Source organism: Oenanthe melanoleuca, chromosome 8 (assembly GCF_029582105.1).
Source record: "Oenanthe melanoleuca isolate GR-GAL-2019-014 chromosome 8, OMel1.0, whole genome shotgun sequence".
Taxonomy (NCBI): Eukaryota; Metazoa; Chordata; class Aves; order Passeriformes; family Muscicapidae; genus Oenanthe; species Oenanthe melanoleuca.
In genome coordinates this window covers 6546784-6563026 of record NC_079342.1, presented here as the reverse complement: position 1 = coordinate 6563026, position 16243 = coordinate 6546784, and positions in this window count along the sequence as shown.

The following is a 16243-nucleotide window of genomic DNA, read 5'->3' as shown; positions in this document are numbered from 1 at the left end:
TTGCCTCCTCTTAGGGTGCAATTGCCTCTTGCTTTTCCCTGAAGCTTTTTGTAGCTGCTCTCCTCATCTCTTCCTACAAACTGGCAATAACTACTCCTATAAGGAAGCACAGGCACTTGCTGGCGGCTTGAAGTGCTTTTCAGTTGGAATGCTGAGGCTTTTCAGAGCAGTCTGATTGTCTTAGGCATCTTCCTATAGATATATAGTTGTGTGGGGTTTTTTCTGTTTAGTTTTGTGTTTTTCTTTTCTATAGGAAGAGGGATTTTTCTCCTATAGCTCACAATGAGAGACAGTTTAGAAGACTGTGCTCTTTCCCTCTGGTGAGGCCTGGACAGGACACTTACTGACCCTCACAAGATCTTGCCTATGCAAAGCTTGCAGTAGCTTCAAGCCAGGTGGTTGCTGTGCTGTGTGGATGCATAGCCAGTCCTAGCTGCTCACTAGTGTCCCAAGAGGGGACAGAGCTCTTGATAGGTGAGAAGCTAGGGCCAGGACATTTGTAATGTGCAGCTCAATCATGCTTCTGAAAAGCAACCTCTGTGCCTTGTTTTACCATTAACCCAGTGCCATGTCTGACACTCGGGCATCAATTGATGGGAGATAGTGGCTGAACAATAGCTATTGATTTTTCATTTCATATTAACGGCATAGCAAGCTCTGAGTCTGATAGTGAGCATAGGATGCTAGTGTAGACATTCCTGTTTGGCTGTGTAAAGAGTCTCCTTGCCTTCCCTGGACCCTTACCTCATACATGATTCTCTCATTAAGGCATCAGACTATCCTGCTTATATGTGTTTCTGATGTTTTTGTTGTCTTGGAGAAAGCATCTGTTAAGCTTAAAATGAATAAATGTTTATCAATTAATTAACCAAAGCACACTGAGGGAAATGGCAAACAATGAATAACAGAAGAGGGATGGAATAGAGTGGAAGTTCTTTCTGATTGGAAGTCAGTGTTTAGGCAAGTACAGAGACACACTGGCTTCATTTGTTAGAGAGTTCATCAAGCTCTCTGGTTTTCTTTATAAGAAGAAATATTGACCTAGAATCCTTTTCTAACTTGTCCTAGTAAGATCAGTTTTAGTCAAGTCACTGGCACAATAATTGCATAAAACATTAAGAGATGAGATATTGTTTTGAAATTTCAAAAGTTTGCAAAATTTTTGTGGTTTTTCAGCAGATCTCAGGATTTTGGCAGCAAGTTAAGTGGAATGCTTATAAATTTCTTCTGTAGTATCAGCAGACTCAAGAAACTAGCAGAATTCAAGTGAAATAGTTTAGGCTTACAATGTTTCCACAACATGAATAAAAGTACAGGTTGTTACTTCAAGCACAAACATTTTAATCTTTTTGGTTTTTAATTCTGTTGCTGTTTGATTTTATTCCCCCTCCCTTTTGGTGGTAGATGTTTTTATTTTCTCTCTTTGCCTGTCACCATCTCTGCTTGTGGACAGCTTTGCTCTGACTGCTGCTTCCCATATATGTCTGAAATCTTCGTACCTGCACAGAGAACCTTCTGTTATACAGATGTTGAGGATGTTTCTAGGTTAGACTTTTTTGCTGCTTGCAATAATAGCACTGCTGCTGTTACTAGAAATGATTATATAAAAAAGGGTACAGCAAATAGTCCATGTATGCAATACTACAATGGGCAGTACTAGCAGTCTAAGTCTGAGCCCTTGCACTGTAGTCTGAAAAAGTAAGGATTGCTTTTAACCTTTGAATTTATAGTATGTTCCTTTATCTCCTGTGATGGTGTTTGCCTTCATTTTAGTATGGCATTTGATTTTGCAGGTTCTGCTGGAAAGTTGAAATCCACAATGTTTTGGTTTCCAAGTCCCTCTGACTGCTCTGAATGCTGAGGGTGTTGGGACATTCCTGGTCTGGGCTATTTGAGCAGAACAGGTTGTGAAGCTACAGCCTGAGTGGCTTGCAATGTAGAAAAGCCCTGTCCTGCTTTAAAAAAACCTCAACAATGAGAACCAACAACTTTTTAGTTGGTAAAAACCTCAAACTCCACAGCAATGCTTGAAAGCTCTAGTTCTGGGGCTTTATAATACATTGTTATGGGATTTGAAACTAATCCTGATCCTTTAGCAAAAGGTTGTTGAGAAAGTCTTCAACTCAGACAACTGTGTCAATATGCCTAATGGCCTGTATTGTAGCTTGAGCAACCTGTGCAAAATCTAAGCATCCCAGAAATACCACAGCTGTTTTTTGATTTTGCCAAATCATCTTTGAGATGAGCTAATTTGAAAATACAAGTTACACATGTTGCAATGAAACCTCAGCATATGCAGGGACACTGAGAGCTGGCAGAGTTTCACAGGTTGGACCTGAAAGCCTGCAGCTTTATGCTTGTGGAAGGTACAAAGAGCCATCCTTAAAGCAGACAGACCCAGGTGGCTGGTTAGTAAAGGAGGTGATCCTCACTTTATCTTATTTGATTTCTTTGCTTACAATGTTGAAAGCTGTCTGCAGTGTGTGGTACTTTGTGCTTCTGCTTAAGCCTCAAATGGTTTTATGCCATTGTTCTTAGAAGCCATTTAATTGTTCTGAAAAGCCATTTAGAGAATTTTGAACTACTGTGATGATATGATTCAGTACTAGAGTCACTCTGAAGTACAAAGGCTTTGTCTTTCTGTGTTACTGAAATGTTGTAAAGGAGAGCTTGTTTTGGAACGGTTTCTGATGTTTCAATCATGCCAGTCAAGAGGAGAATCCTTACTAAACTATACAACTTCAACATGAAACCTCCTCAGGACCCTTCCCACAGAGTGTGCACGTGCCTTTGGGTAAGGCACCACCAGTACACACTGCATTCCTTCACAGCCAGTGTCTCATTTCCAGGGCTGTCTACTGGCTGCATAAGTGGATGTATTCACTAATAAGGAACTAGGTTTTGTTAAATGGTTTTATTAGGCTTTAATGGTCTTCAGAATTTAGCACCAGTTTCACAAAAGTATGGTGTTAAATTAGGGCTGTAGTGAATTGTTGTCCTCCCAGAAAACCTAACTGGAAGTATTACTGTGGAATTGTACTGATGTATCAGCATTTACCAAATGCTTTAGCAACATCATCAACTTGAGTTGTATCCATCCTAAAATTGCATTTAAACAGGACAGTTATAGCAGAAGGGAAAATTTGCTGAAATATAACACAGATCTTCATAATCAGAACAATGTTTAGAGTAATAGAATTGCTCTAGCTAACTTAGTTTTTGCTGGATTTATAAGTGTCTTATTTCCCCATTTAAAATGAAATAAAATGTTAGCTGAAATTCAGCAGATATATACTTAGGATGAAGTTGTGGGGGTGTGTGGTAGAAGATAAAGCTCCTCCCTTCTTCCCTTAGAAATCTGAACATCAGCAGGGCATGACTGCCTTGTGCTTCCTGGTTGACCGGGCAGAGATCCCTTGAGTACCTAAGGAAGTACCACATTCCTACTGTGTCATGTGTTTTTACAGGCAGTTACATCCCATTCTCTGGACTCTTCTTATCCTTAACTTTCTGTGGGCTTTTTTTAAACCTTGCATTACTTTATTTCTCCTTTTTTAATAATTACTAAATGAATTCAATCAAGTCTTTATTGATGTTAGGGAAAGACAATTGTATGAGGCAGTGGTGTTTTCATTAATATAAACAATATCTATACAAAAGGGATTAATCTCTGTTAATAGGAACTATTCTGTGGCAGAGTTTCCTGTACATCTGTTCTAAAGTGGAGCACATCTCATCCCACTGAGGGAAGTGCAACATATGAAGCTATTAGAGAGAAGATATAATATGGAACAGAAAAGATGGCCAGATGAAAGCATAAAAATCCCTTTATCATACTGGAATTTGTGTTGAAGCAAACAATTTTGTAACTTGGGTTGCCCTACCATCATGAACACAATGAGAATGCAGAGTAGTTTGTTGGTCTTTCTTTATTATGTACTGTATATATAAAATGTGGTGGAGTTAATTTGAAAAGTGCCAAAAGTGCATTTTTAACTGCATGACATGATTTGATTTAATGGAAAACACCCCAGATGAGGCATACATAATAATCTATAAAATCCACAAAGTTGTTAAATACTTCTGGTGAACTTTAATCAGTTTTGAAATTCTCTAAGTTTTAAGAAAAACTTTTAAAGTTTAAAAGTTTTAGGTTTTAAAATTGCAATTCAACAGGCTGTTTTTATCTCATAAAATATTCATAACCTCATGCCTGAGATCTGCTGCTTTAATGTCACGCTATTGTGACATGTCCCTTCTCTGTCTACAGGATGGTGCAACATCAGTTAATCACTCTACAGGTAGTTTGATTTAAACAGTTTTGTTAAAATTTGTATTGAGCTATGGTGATTCACACTTGCTGAAGATCTAGTCCAAGGTTCATAAAGTACATTCAAATAAGGGAAAGCAAGTATCACAGAAATTCAAAGTATTCTATCAGTGAGATAAATGGAAGAAAATTATCTTCAATTTTCACCTTAGAAAACACAGAAGTCTGAAAGAAAAGGCTATGTACATCATCAATATGCAATAACTCCTGCTTGTCTGGTATCAGTTCTGTAATTTGTTATACACAGTAAATTATCCTGAATAAATTTAATCTGATTCCTCTCACCACAGATTAACAGTAGACAAATTTGTCCTCTTGGAATTACAGTTGCTAGATTTTGGACATGAATAGAGGTTTTAAAAACCCTTTTGCCTCAGTCTAATAATTAGAAGTATTTCAGCTGAAAAGTGAGAAACTGTTTGAAATGTTATTTGTGCTTTCCAAATACTTGGTCAGAAAAGCTGGTTTTTTTTTCATGCTTCATTTTTCTGGGAGAAATGAACTTCATTGTAAATTGGATTGATCCCTCTATATACTCTCATTAAACTAATCATTGAGAAGAGGGAGGTGTCTCAGTGCCACATGTGGCGAGTCCTGTCAGTCTTGAAACTTGGCTATTCTGTTTGCTTTTGCTCCAGCTAGGTACCTGGGATTTTAATTTGGGAACCTTGGCCAGGGGTCTTGGGACCCAAATCAGAAATGGTGTCTTTTTAAATTGGTAGAGAGTGAATGACTGATGTTGAGCATAAGAAATCCATGTTGTGAAACTTTAGTGTGCCATTAGTTTTGAAACTGTACTTAGTGTCAGTGTTGCTGAAATAAGAACTTTTCGAGAGATAGAGGTCTGTCCTTTTGAATATTCTTGAATAAAGCATAAGATAATCCCTCTTGTAGGCATTATGCATGTGCATCCCAGGGTGAAAAATGTGTGTCCTTGGGTCTGGTGGGACAAATTCTTCCCAGAGTAAAGTCATAGCTGTTGCTGATTTCTCCAGTACTCGGTGATGCAAATGAGGGCTGAATTCATTCCACTGCCTGTATCTGTTATTTTGCATAGAAGCGCTCACTGTGCTGAAACATTTGCAAGAATGTGTCTGTGTAGTTTACATTTCCAATTTTAATTTTTGAGCCATGTGTAAGAGACTCCAGGGAACAGTGTGTACTGTCAGCAGAAGTTATCTTTTTGATGAATCAGGCACATTGTTTGTAACTGCATTTGATAGGCATGTTGTAATAAGGTCCTGAACTGCTTACTGTGTCTTTATGTACCTTCCCCCTCTGCAGTTGTAACTATTGTGCTGCTTGACCTATATTAATGGTACTACAAACAACAAGTTTAACCATTAACTTGTGGGCTCTGTTTAAATGGATTTTACCAAGAGATGAGAACTGAACATTTAAGGAGGTAAAAATTTAAAAAAGGACTAATATTTTTTAGTGCTTACTGATCTGATGTACTGGATGGGAAGGAGTTCAAAGGCCCAGGAATAAAGGCTAATATCATTTTATTATGGTCTCAATGAATAGTGCCATTAGAGGTATGGACAAGGCTTCCGTAGATGTTTTGTTTATTAAATAACTTTTGAATTTATCTGTGTGGTTATTCCAATGAGGTTTTCTTGCTGTATTTTCTATGTCTATACACTGGAGCAAGAAGAGTCTGAGAGGGTTACACTGATGGGGGTAAATATTGCCTGCTTGTGCTGCCTGGGAAAAGGAAAACTGGCTCTTGAGTGTGAGGAGATAGTGAAAGCTAGAAAGAGTCCAAGTGAAAGGTGCCAGTATCAGAATAATGCTTTAGGTATGGAAAGAGCTGAGCAATTTTGCTTGATTTACGTGGACTGCATCTCAGAAGCATAAGTTCACTGTGCAGAGCTTGTATTTAAGACCATTAAATGAAAGTCAAAACTCTGATTTCTGACACATATGACTCCATAATCTCAGGAGCAAGCAAACTGTAACAGCTGATCTATGGTAAGTGCCTCATGTGTGCACAAAGCCAACAGCAAAGCTGTGGTGGTTCAATATCTGATGTGATTTGATCTTTCATGGAAAAGTGATTCTGTGTTTCTAAGCTGATTGACATCTGTGATCTTTGACTGAAGTCCTTAAAGGGTAGGCATGCAGAAGTTAAATTAGGGGAATGAGGGGGTGGGAAGTGCTGTGCTCTGGGATGTCCTGCTAAAAACTCAGTTTTCCCTCATAAAGCTGCCTCATCCTATGCAGGAAGGCATTTAAATGTGCTACTGTTTCCATTTGGTGGTTATCTCTGTCTGCTGGGATTTCACCACTCTGGCTCCACAGGGCATGTGCAGGTGTCTTGTGCAATCCAAGTGTGTGTCCTGCTGGGTCCTGGTGACTGACAGTGGCAGAAATGTGTGCTCTAGCTAAAAGTAGCAGCTGATATTCATAGGTGCAAATGTCTGTGGTTCATTGCACCTGAGCTGTTATGTGTTGTTACAGCCTGGAACAAGCATTAGCTAACCTTGTGCATAGAGTCAGAACAGAATCTGAGTGAAAATCCTTTGCACTGATTTGAGGCTGTTGCAGAAATGCAGAATTGCTCATTTTACCTAAGATGCACCAAAACTTGCAGTTAGAAACATGCTCTGGAACTGTATGGTATTATGTATATGATCCTAATTTCAATGTAGTCCAAGCAAGGTGAGTGGAAATGTACCTGTCTTGTCACTGATGTAGTTTTTTATTGAAACAGGCAAGCTGAGACAAATCCTTGTCAACCCTAACCACTAAGTTAACCCACATCTTTGGGCCTTGATTTGAAGATTTTAAACAGCTTGGTAAACACTTAATTAAATCACTAAAAACTTCATAATAGGAAGGGAAGCAGTGAACAAGACTGTCAAACATTAAGTGATGTATAAGACATGTTAGGGAAGGAAGCCCATGATTTTAACTGCCAGACTTCTCTAACCAGGGACTTCCTTGTCTTTTTTGGATTCCTGAAGACAAAGAGGCACAAAGTCACCCTTACAAGGAAGTGATCTCAATTAGAGTCAAAGAAAAAAACCAGGGCTCTTGAGGAAAACTTATTGTGAGCAAACAAAAATGCAACTGTGCCAACAGAATTTTTCTTGCCCCTGAATTTCTCTAGCTGCCTTTTTCTCCCGTGCCAGTATTTCCCACAGTTTCTGTATAAGTTCAACTGGTAAAAAGCCTGTGTATATGCAGTTTTTGAGGATTATTTCTGCTTGCAATAGTTATTCCTAAAATTCTACAGGAATAATTTTAGCTGCGGAAAATCAGTTTTCAAGTTTGTCCATATGATTAATGGCATTAATTTCGTTAATCTGGATTAGCAGGCACAGTTCTGCTTCACCCAGAGCAAGGGAAGGAGCAGGGCAGGCCCCCATGGCTACTCCTGACTTTTTTTTTTCCCTATCCCTTCAATTCGGAAAGGGCCATGTTCAGAATGAGGTCACAGCACGGTGATTTTGTTCTGAACATTAACTTTTGTTCTAGCAGCTGTGCTGGCTGGCACCCATGCAAGGAAATTTAGCATTTCCCAGTGTATTGGTACAACAGTATGATTTTTATTTTGCTCTAATGGGCACGTTCCGGCTCATAATCATGAGAGGGCCTGGCAGATGAGCTTTTGAGATGCTTGTGAACAACCAGAAGCTCCCCCCAGTTTTGTGTGTTTAAGCTAGCTTGCAAGTCTTAAGATTTTTCTCCTGATGACTCCAGGTGGGAAGGTTTGTTTACTTACCAGTTTAAAGCACCTTGTATATGTTCACATGTTACCCTGATGAGACAGAAGGGGAAAAATCTAGTTTAATAAACTGGTTGTTTTTTGCCAGTTCTCAGGTATGAGGGGGAAAAAGAGCAATTTAGTCACAGAATGTGGCCTGTGCAAATATGGGCAAGACAGGTTAAATGAAAGCAGCAGTTTTAACTTCTTGTCTTGTTATAGCTTGCAAAACAATTGTCTGCCAAGAAGAGTATTCTGTGACCCAGTGACAATAAACTGACACAACAGTGCCACAGTTCAGTTACTTTTTGCTCATTTAGTCGATCTCTCTACCTTATTATAAGTAAATCCCTCTATTCTTCAGAATCTGTCATGGTAAGACTGCATCTTTGAATGTCTTGATATTTCTGTGCTAAAAGCTGAGTGTGAGCTGCTTGAGAGAATTTTGTCTTGTATCACAGCTATAAACCTTATCTCAGTAAAGAAAATTAAGCTGGCTAATGATCGCCAACGATTTCAGGGGATTGGCTTGAAAAGGTTGTAATTTCTTTTGACAATGCAGAAAGCTTCATAGAGAAAATAGTCTTCATTACATATCAGTAAAGATAAGCAGCCTTTTTCAGGTTGTATTTTCCTCTATAGGTATGGTGTGTGTAGCTTGTTTGATACTCTCTGTTCCTGAGAATCTGTATCTCAAGCCATAGTCTTACATAGAACTTGGGCTGGAAATCACTGGAAATTTTGCATGTCTTAGGACTGTGTGATTTTACTTATTTTTATATATATTTTTGGATTTTAATTGAAGACATCTCAGAGATTAACTCATTAGAACCACTGGGGGAAATGGAAATAACTTGTTTGATTATGTGGCTCTTCTGGAATGGAGGGTTGCCAGCTGGAGGCAGCCATATGTATGTACAAGATTGCAGCTGGGAGTGCAATCAAAATTCCTTAAAAAGCAACTAGATGGTGCTTGCATTTATTGCAAACTGTGTAAGGTAAAGCTCAGGAGCAGGGAAAAACATTGTGGAATGGTAAAAAAGAATCATGTTTCCAAACATCTTCATTGAAAATAAGTAGTAGGACAAAGTGAGCATTATATTGAGATCTCATGATACACCTTGAGATCCCCATGTGCATGTTAAGTAGTCAGATAGAAAAAAGCCATGCAGGACCACAATGTCTCAATTAGTGCCCCAAAGATGGAGGTATAATGTTAGTTATCCAGTGAAAACTGGGGCTTTCTCTAGCTCTGTGTATTTGGGCTTCTAATGATATTTGAATTGACACACAGAAGTAGATCGTTTAGCCCAAGAAGCTTTTCTTTCTTAGTCTCATTTAATTGCTTTAGCTCTGGACTTCTCAGTTCTTGCTTTCTTCCTTTTATCACTTGCTCTGTCAGAGAATCTTTTTATATAAGTTTCAGCTATGCTATTCATTCCAGTGACCTTATTTGGAGTTATTCTGAAGGATGTAGTGGTTGCTAAATTAAATAATTCTGCTTCATTTCTTTCCTTGTGCTCATATCTGTTACCATATGAACTCTGCAGTACTACACATAGGTTATCAAAAGTTGTTCTATTAAATTATGCATTAACCAGCACTATATATTTACACTGTGCATGTTTAATGGCATATTACTACAAATACTGCACTGTATAAGGACAGCAGCTTAGTAAAAAGCATATTGTTATGAGGTGAAAACCAGAACTAATCAGGGATTGAAACTGTGTGAAATGAGAAGTTTGGATAGGCCAGCTCTGGGGGTTTACAGACTATAAAGTGTACTGTTTCCCTGTCTCTATGTGGGGAAACACCTCGAGCTCAGCAGGAGCTTTACCAATGTGAGGACTGTAGGGCTGGAGCTGAATTGTGGGATTTTACCTGTGCCAAATTATGTATTTTGGAGTGATTTTAACATTTTCATAACTATTGATATTTGAAGAATATTTTTGTTCTTTGTGGAGCAAGCACCTCTACCAGCATCACAATTAAGGGGTGCTGAAAGCAGATGATGACTCTTATATGACTGAATATTACAAACCTCTGAAAAATACAACAAAACTGTTCTTGATAGCAGATTCATAGGAGAATGTCCGTGGGAGAATAATGCATTTATTTGCAAGCTGCATCAGGAAATAGAGATGTATGTCTGCCTCTTATGTCCTCTTTGTTGGTTTTGGTTGCAGAGAATTGGCATGCAAGCCAATCTGTCCCTGTTCTGATAGCTTAGTGTGTAAGGTGAATATTAGTATTTTCTCTGAGTTTTTTGCGATCCTGGGACACAAAGGCAAGAGCTATATTGCTATATAGATTTTGGGTCGGTCTAGGTACAAAGTGATTAAGTAATTCACTAAGACCAAATGAGATAGGAAGCTGATAATTCTTTTGATTATGGTCCTGTGTTTCCATCTTCACAACAAAAGGCACAGTGCTTTGTAGCTGAGATATTCTTTTACCTTTTAAATAAGATTATTGCTAGACAGCATAATTTTTGTCACAAGCATTGGTTTTTGTCACAACTGGTCTACCTGGTCCAAGGTATATATGACCCAAACCTCCTAGTTTTGGCCAAACATTGGCTTGCTTCCTGGTCATTCCTGTATTCCTGTGAAATATATGCCTCATAATGTTCACATTACAAGACTTAATACTTTGAGAGTAAAGATAAGAAATCAAATGCTGTCAGTGTGTTGGCTGCACTGTACACAGAGGACATTGGTGGATTCTGCACTAGCGTGTGTGGATCCTGAATGTCTCTTATATATTGGCAAATATAAATTTGCTGATGGGCTCTGGTCAGGGACTGTGGTCTAGGGCTGCTTGTGACTGTCCTTGAGTTGCCAACTGTGGTGTCTTCCAGTGTAGTGTGGGAAGCAAGCATCAAACCTGTACAGTTCTGCTTTAGTGCTCTTTTCTTTCCTTATTCTAGTCAAATCAAGTTTGCCATTTGGGTAACTGCAGCTGGGCCAATGTTTGGGGGTCTGAGAATTTTGGTTTTTTTCATATCCAAAAGAGGCTGTAGTTTCTTTGATATTGCATGAAATTGGCATGCTGAGACACTTGTGTTATCCAAACCCATTGGAAAAGTCTTTCTGGAGACACAGGGGAACTAGAAAAACAAATTTTACTGGATAATAATCCTGAGTTACCCCTGTGGTCCAGATATTTGGGATGTGATAGAAATGCCCTTTAAGCTCGCTTGTTTTTTGGCAAATCTAGTTTCACTACATCCATCCAAAAGTCTTTAATTCACAGTCAGGATGGCTATTTTTTCATGGTCCTCACTTAAAACAGAGTGACATCTCTTACTGTGAAAGACTTACAGGTGCTTTTAATAATTTAAAAAATATTTTATGTTTTGGAGAGTAGCCTGGACATGTTGCATATAATGAAATGAGACAAATGGCTCTTCACAATAGCTGTGGTAAATGCACAAGTGATTTTGCTGCTTTGAAAACAGGAAAAAACCTCATGTTGCATCATTCTGGCTGGGAAGTGCTCGAAGTTATTGTGACAGGACTGTATTTTGAGCAATTGTTGGTGATTTGTTTTTTAGCACACAAAGAAAGTAATAAATCTGTCACCCTGAAAAATCAGGTTGTGACCTAAAGGAAGGAGAAAATTGTGGCTTTAGGTAAAAAAGAGTGACCTGTCTATGAGGGTCATTTATCATTATAACAAAATTGCTGGTGCTCTCCTAGCTGACCAGGAAGAAAGGCTGTGCTAAGCAGAATTGAGGGATGCAAGCATCCGAATATTTTTAACTGATCAATATTTTCAGGATTTACAAGCAGCCCAAAACTGTCAGCATGCAGACTAAGTTCACTGTGCTAAGAAAGCACAGTGTAAGTTCATCTGTTCTAAGAAAGAAAACAACGGAGAAGAGAGTTTATTTTGGCCATTAAAAATTAAATGTATTTTAGATTTGGCATCAATAGTTCAACTCTTGACTGTATCTTAGTACAGATGCCTTTAGCAACCTGTATGTCTTGTAGTGATACAGAAAATCTGTATGAAACTTAACTCCCAAGTAGGCTGAAAATAAAAAATAACATAAATTCAGGGTGGGGTTAGCAGCACTAAGTATCTCAGAATTCACTTGGGGTTTGTGGTTTTATTGTTTGAAAGTAACAGAACCAAAGTGGTTTCGATTAAAAAAAGAATAATCCCCAAATTTTCACTATTAGCTCACCCTCACTTATTCTGCATTATCCTGTATGTAAATAGATTTGCATGTATCTTATTAATAAAAAAAGGCAAGTTGAGTGCCACAACTAAGCTTGGTAGAGATTGGCTCCATTGCAAAGTGTATGTTCAATGAGTTCAAGTGTGGCTTGCATGGAATAACAGGTGAACATGTTTTGAAATGCAAGATTGACAAGAAAAATTCTTTTTATGTAATTATTCTTAGGTATCAAAACTATCTCAAAATTTCAAATACTTCTGGTTAATTCTGGAAAACATTTTCCTGCTAGTTGTGAATTTTCACTTTAATCTGTTTTTATAGAGTTCACAAAGGCATAATGAGAGTGCAGGGAGAAAACGCATCGCAATTTCTTGTACAGTAATTTTCATGCCAGTTGCTAATTTCCACTGATTGCCTTAGTGTAGGAGTGTCTTATCAGACTAGAACATCCAATGCTAAAAACCAATTCTAACATGTTTAGAAAAGCATTTGATTCAGGCTGTCCCTTGTTGTTTGGCATTACCTGCATTATACTGTATTAAAAATGCTTAACAAACCTATTTTAATACAATTTATAAGGGCATTTTAGTTTATCAAAGCTGGTGAAGTACTGTACACTTTACAGGTGCAATGAAGGCATTAAGATAAAAATTATGTAGAAGGTAAAATAGGAGTTTAAAATATGAACTTTTTTTAATGCTCATTGATAATACCACTTTTATTGTGGCTTTACTAAGGAAATTACTTTAGGGTAATTAATTTTTGAATATAAATTCCATTAATTGGTTCACTGGTGACTACATGGCAGTGCCAAACTCTGGTATAATTCTGTACCAAAGTCTCCTGTCAGATCTTAACACTGTGGAGGATGAGGTTGGACTAGAGGCATGTAACTGAAGTCTCACCACTTTATAACTCAAGTTTTCATGCTTTAAAAAGGTTAGGCTCTTTTTTTCAACAGTTTTTCCACTTTGAGGAGTCAACAAAGCTACCCTGGAAAAAAGGTTCCCTAAACTTATCATGAGATAGCAACATCATCATCTCACTCTTCCCTGAGAATGTTGAAAGTGATTTTTATGCTTGATAGTATGATTTTTTTTTTCCCCACGTTCTTCTAATTTTAAAAGAATGAGGAAGTTCTATCACCAGTATGTCTCATATTTATTTTTTCAAATTTGGCTTGAAAAGTGTGTACAAAATCTTGTGAATCTGTGCTCAGAGATATTTTCTGTTGTTATATATCTATATATCTGTATGTTATTGACTCAGGTCAGACTTCCAGAAAAGCCTTTACCTATTATTTACTATATGATATATTCTGGTTTGGCTTTTTGCTTCCACTAAGCCTATACTTATAAGATCATGTAGTGACAGGACAAGGGTGAATAAGAGCATGCACAACTTTGATGTGCAGTCCGGGTTCAGAACTATTGAGACCCTAGATTATTATCAAATGTGTGGATAATCCTTCCTTTCCAATATATAGAGGTTGATGCTATTAACTGTGAAACTTCCAGTCAGAGATTTTTTTTCTCAGCAGATAAAATGAGGATGTGTTAAGTGTTCTGATTTCTTAATGTCCTGTTAGTACAGAAACCATCAAATGATATCTGTAACACCCCTGCTGTTGTTCTGCTTCTATTTTTTAATCAAATTACAAATTGCAACACATTTGCCTTGCATCGTTTAATTGTTCCTGATAGGAGTCATAGCTGTTGCTAGAGAGTTCTTTTTATCCTATTGTTTTTGAAGAACTTCCTGAGTCAGATGTGAAGTGTTATTAGGACAAAGGTGGCAGGTTTTATCTGAGCAAATTTTCTTGCTATTTTTAGGATCAAATGTGATTGTATTGGGTACCATAGATTGGCACCTAGATGAGGCTGGGGCAAGCAGCTAATCAATCATATCTGGATAATAGACATCAGTGATATTGCTTTGCAAGGTTTACCCTCTTTGATTTACACTAGGGGATTATTTTTATGGGACTTTTAGAATATTTGTCACTGAATAATGTTTTCATGACCAAGCCACAAACACAAAGCCAATATTTCTTTTAAAGCTGTCGATCAGGAGTTTGATTAAATTTGTACATATTTTGAGATCATTCAGACTGGATGCCATCAAGTGTGATGAACAGAAGATGCTTCTAAAGCAATAGTGGTGCTCAGCCTGAATTGCTATTGACCATCACCTTGTAGAGTCATTTACAACAGAAGGATGTGAAAACACAGCTAAGTCAAAATGCCAGCACTTTACAGGCAGCCTTTACTCCCCTTTTCATGCTCTAAAGCTCTGCAGAAACATAAGCACAATGGAGTCTTGAGCCATTGTCTATTAAGCATCAAGAAATATTCAGCTAAAACACTTTGACTTGTTTCATTATTCTGAAAGGTTTAAAATCCTTACTATAACTCAATGCAAAGAAGTAACAGCTATGACTATGTTTATGAGCACCTCATTATTTCATCTAGTTTTGGGTCCCACCCAGTACAGGAAAAAAGGGATTGAACTGGAGTGAGTTCCCTGGAGGCCATCAAGCTTCCTGGGTGCTGGAGCAGTGGCTCTGTGAAGAAAGGCTGAATACCCAGGTCTTGCTCAGCCTGGAGAGAAGGCAGGATAGGAGCAGGGAGAAACCCTACAGCAGAAGATGGACCCAGGCTCTCACTGAAGTACATGGCAAGAAAACAAAAGACTGGTCAGAAATTGAATCTGGGTGTTTGGTGTGCGGGAAAAAGAAGTGACTATGAGAGTAATGAAGCAGTGAAACAAGTGCAATCTCTCCTGGAGGTTTTCTGGAGTTGGAAAAGCCCTGAGAAACCTGTTCTGGATTCAGTGCTGTAGCTGCTCTAAGTGGGAGGCTGGACAGAGGTACTGAGATTCTTTCCAGTTGGAATTATTTAGTGTTTTTATTTGGTTTTTTTTTTTCCCCCTCACAGGATTAGATGTGGGGACTTTTGGAGTGGTCCAGGGGATCTGGATCCTCCAGAGGACTTGTCAGACACATGCAAAAGGGTTTGGGGCCTTCCTGGTCTGTCTTTCCAGAAATAAATGGGTATAGAGGGCTGCACCCTTGAGAATCTATTCTTATCTCCACCTTCATTTATCTGAAAAGTTTTAGTGATTCTTGTGAGCTCACTGAAATATACACAGAGCAAGTACTCTGCCATGTGATGGCAGTGTAGAACATTAAGTCACCAGTGAGGCAATTGCTGTGAAAGCTGTCAAAATCTGCTGGGTAGGTGATTTGGGAAAAATGTATTTGGGAGATGTGATCAAATTCTCAAGTTTAAATCACTGTCTGAGACTTAGCTACACTGATAAGATAAAACTAAGACATTACAAGTGAAGCAGTGGAGACTTGAGCTGTACCTTACAGTCAAAATTAAATGTTGTTTTAACTGTATCCTTGAGGGAAATTACAATGTAAAATGATGAGAACTACATGTTCCTCAGTGCTATGCAGAGGAGGCATCACAATGAACAAATCTTATCTCCCTGTTTATAAACTAGTGTTTTGTCTTTAATCTACCAGTGGGCAAAACTATTCTGATGCCCTTCTTTTGTTTGCTGTGGTCACTCTGATCCTCCTGTGCTCAGCTTGATTCAGTTCCAAAGCATCCTTTCCTGAGTCTTTCTTTTTAGAAGACAACATATTTCTAATATTTTGTTAAGAAAGACAATATTCAGCAAGACAAATTGCAATTTTACAGTGCTTGGCTCTGATCAAATACATTTGCAGCAGAGTATGGCCAGTCAGGGTAGCAGAGAGGAAAAGGATCCTCATTCCCCAAAGACAAGTCTATCAGACATGCCACATGCTTCCTCTTCAAAACATTTGCATTTTAACACATGGGCTAGTATTTCCTCCTGCAGTCTCAGACTCTGTATCCCTGGGCTTAGCATTCCACAGTACAAGAGCTATATTGGGACAGAGATTTTGATGTAAGGTTGTCCTGTGTTGTAAAAATGCTTGTTCTAATTTTCAATCTTCCCCTCCTTTTTTTTGTTATGT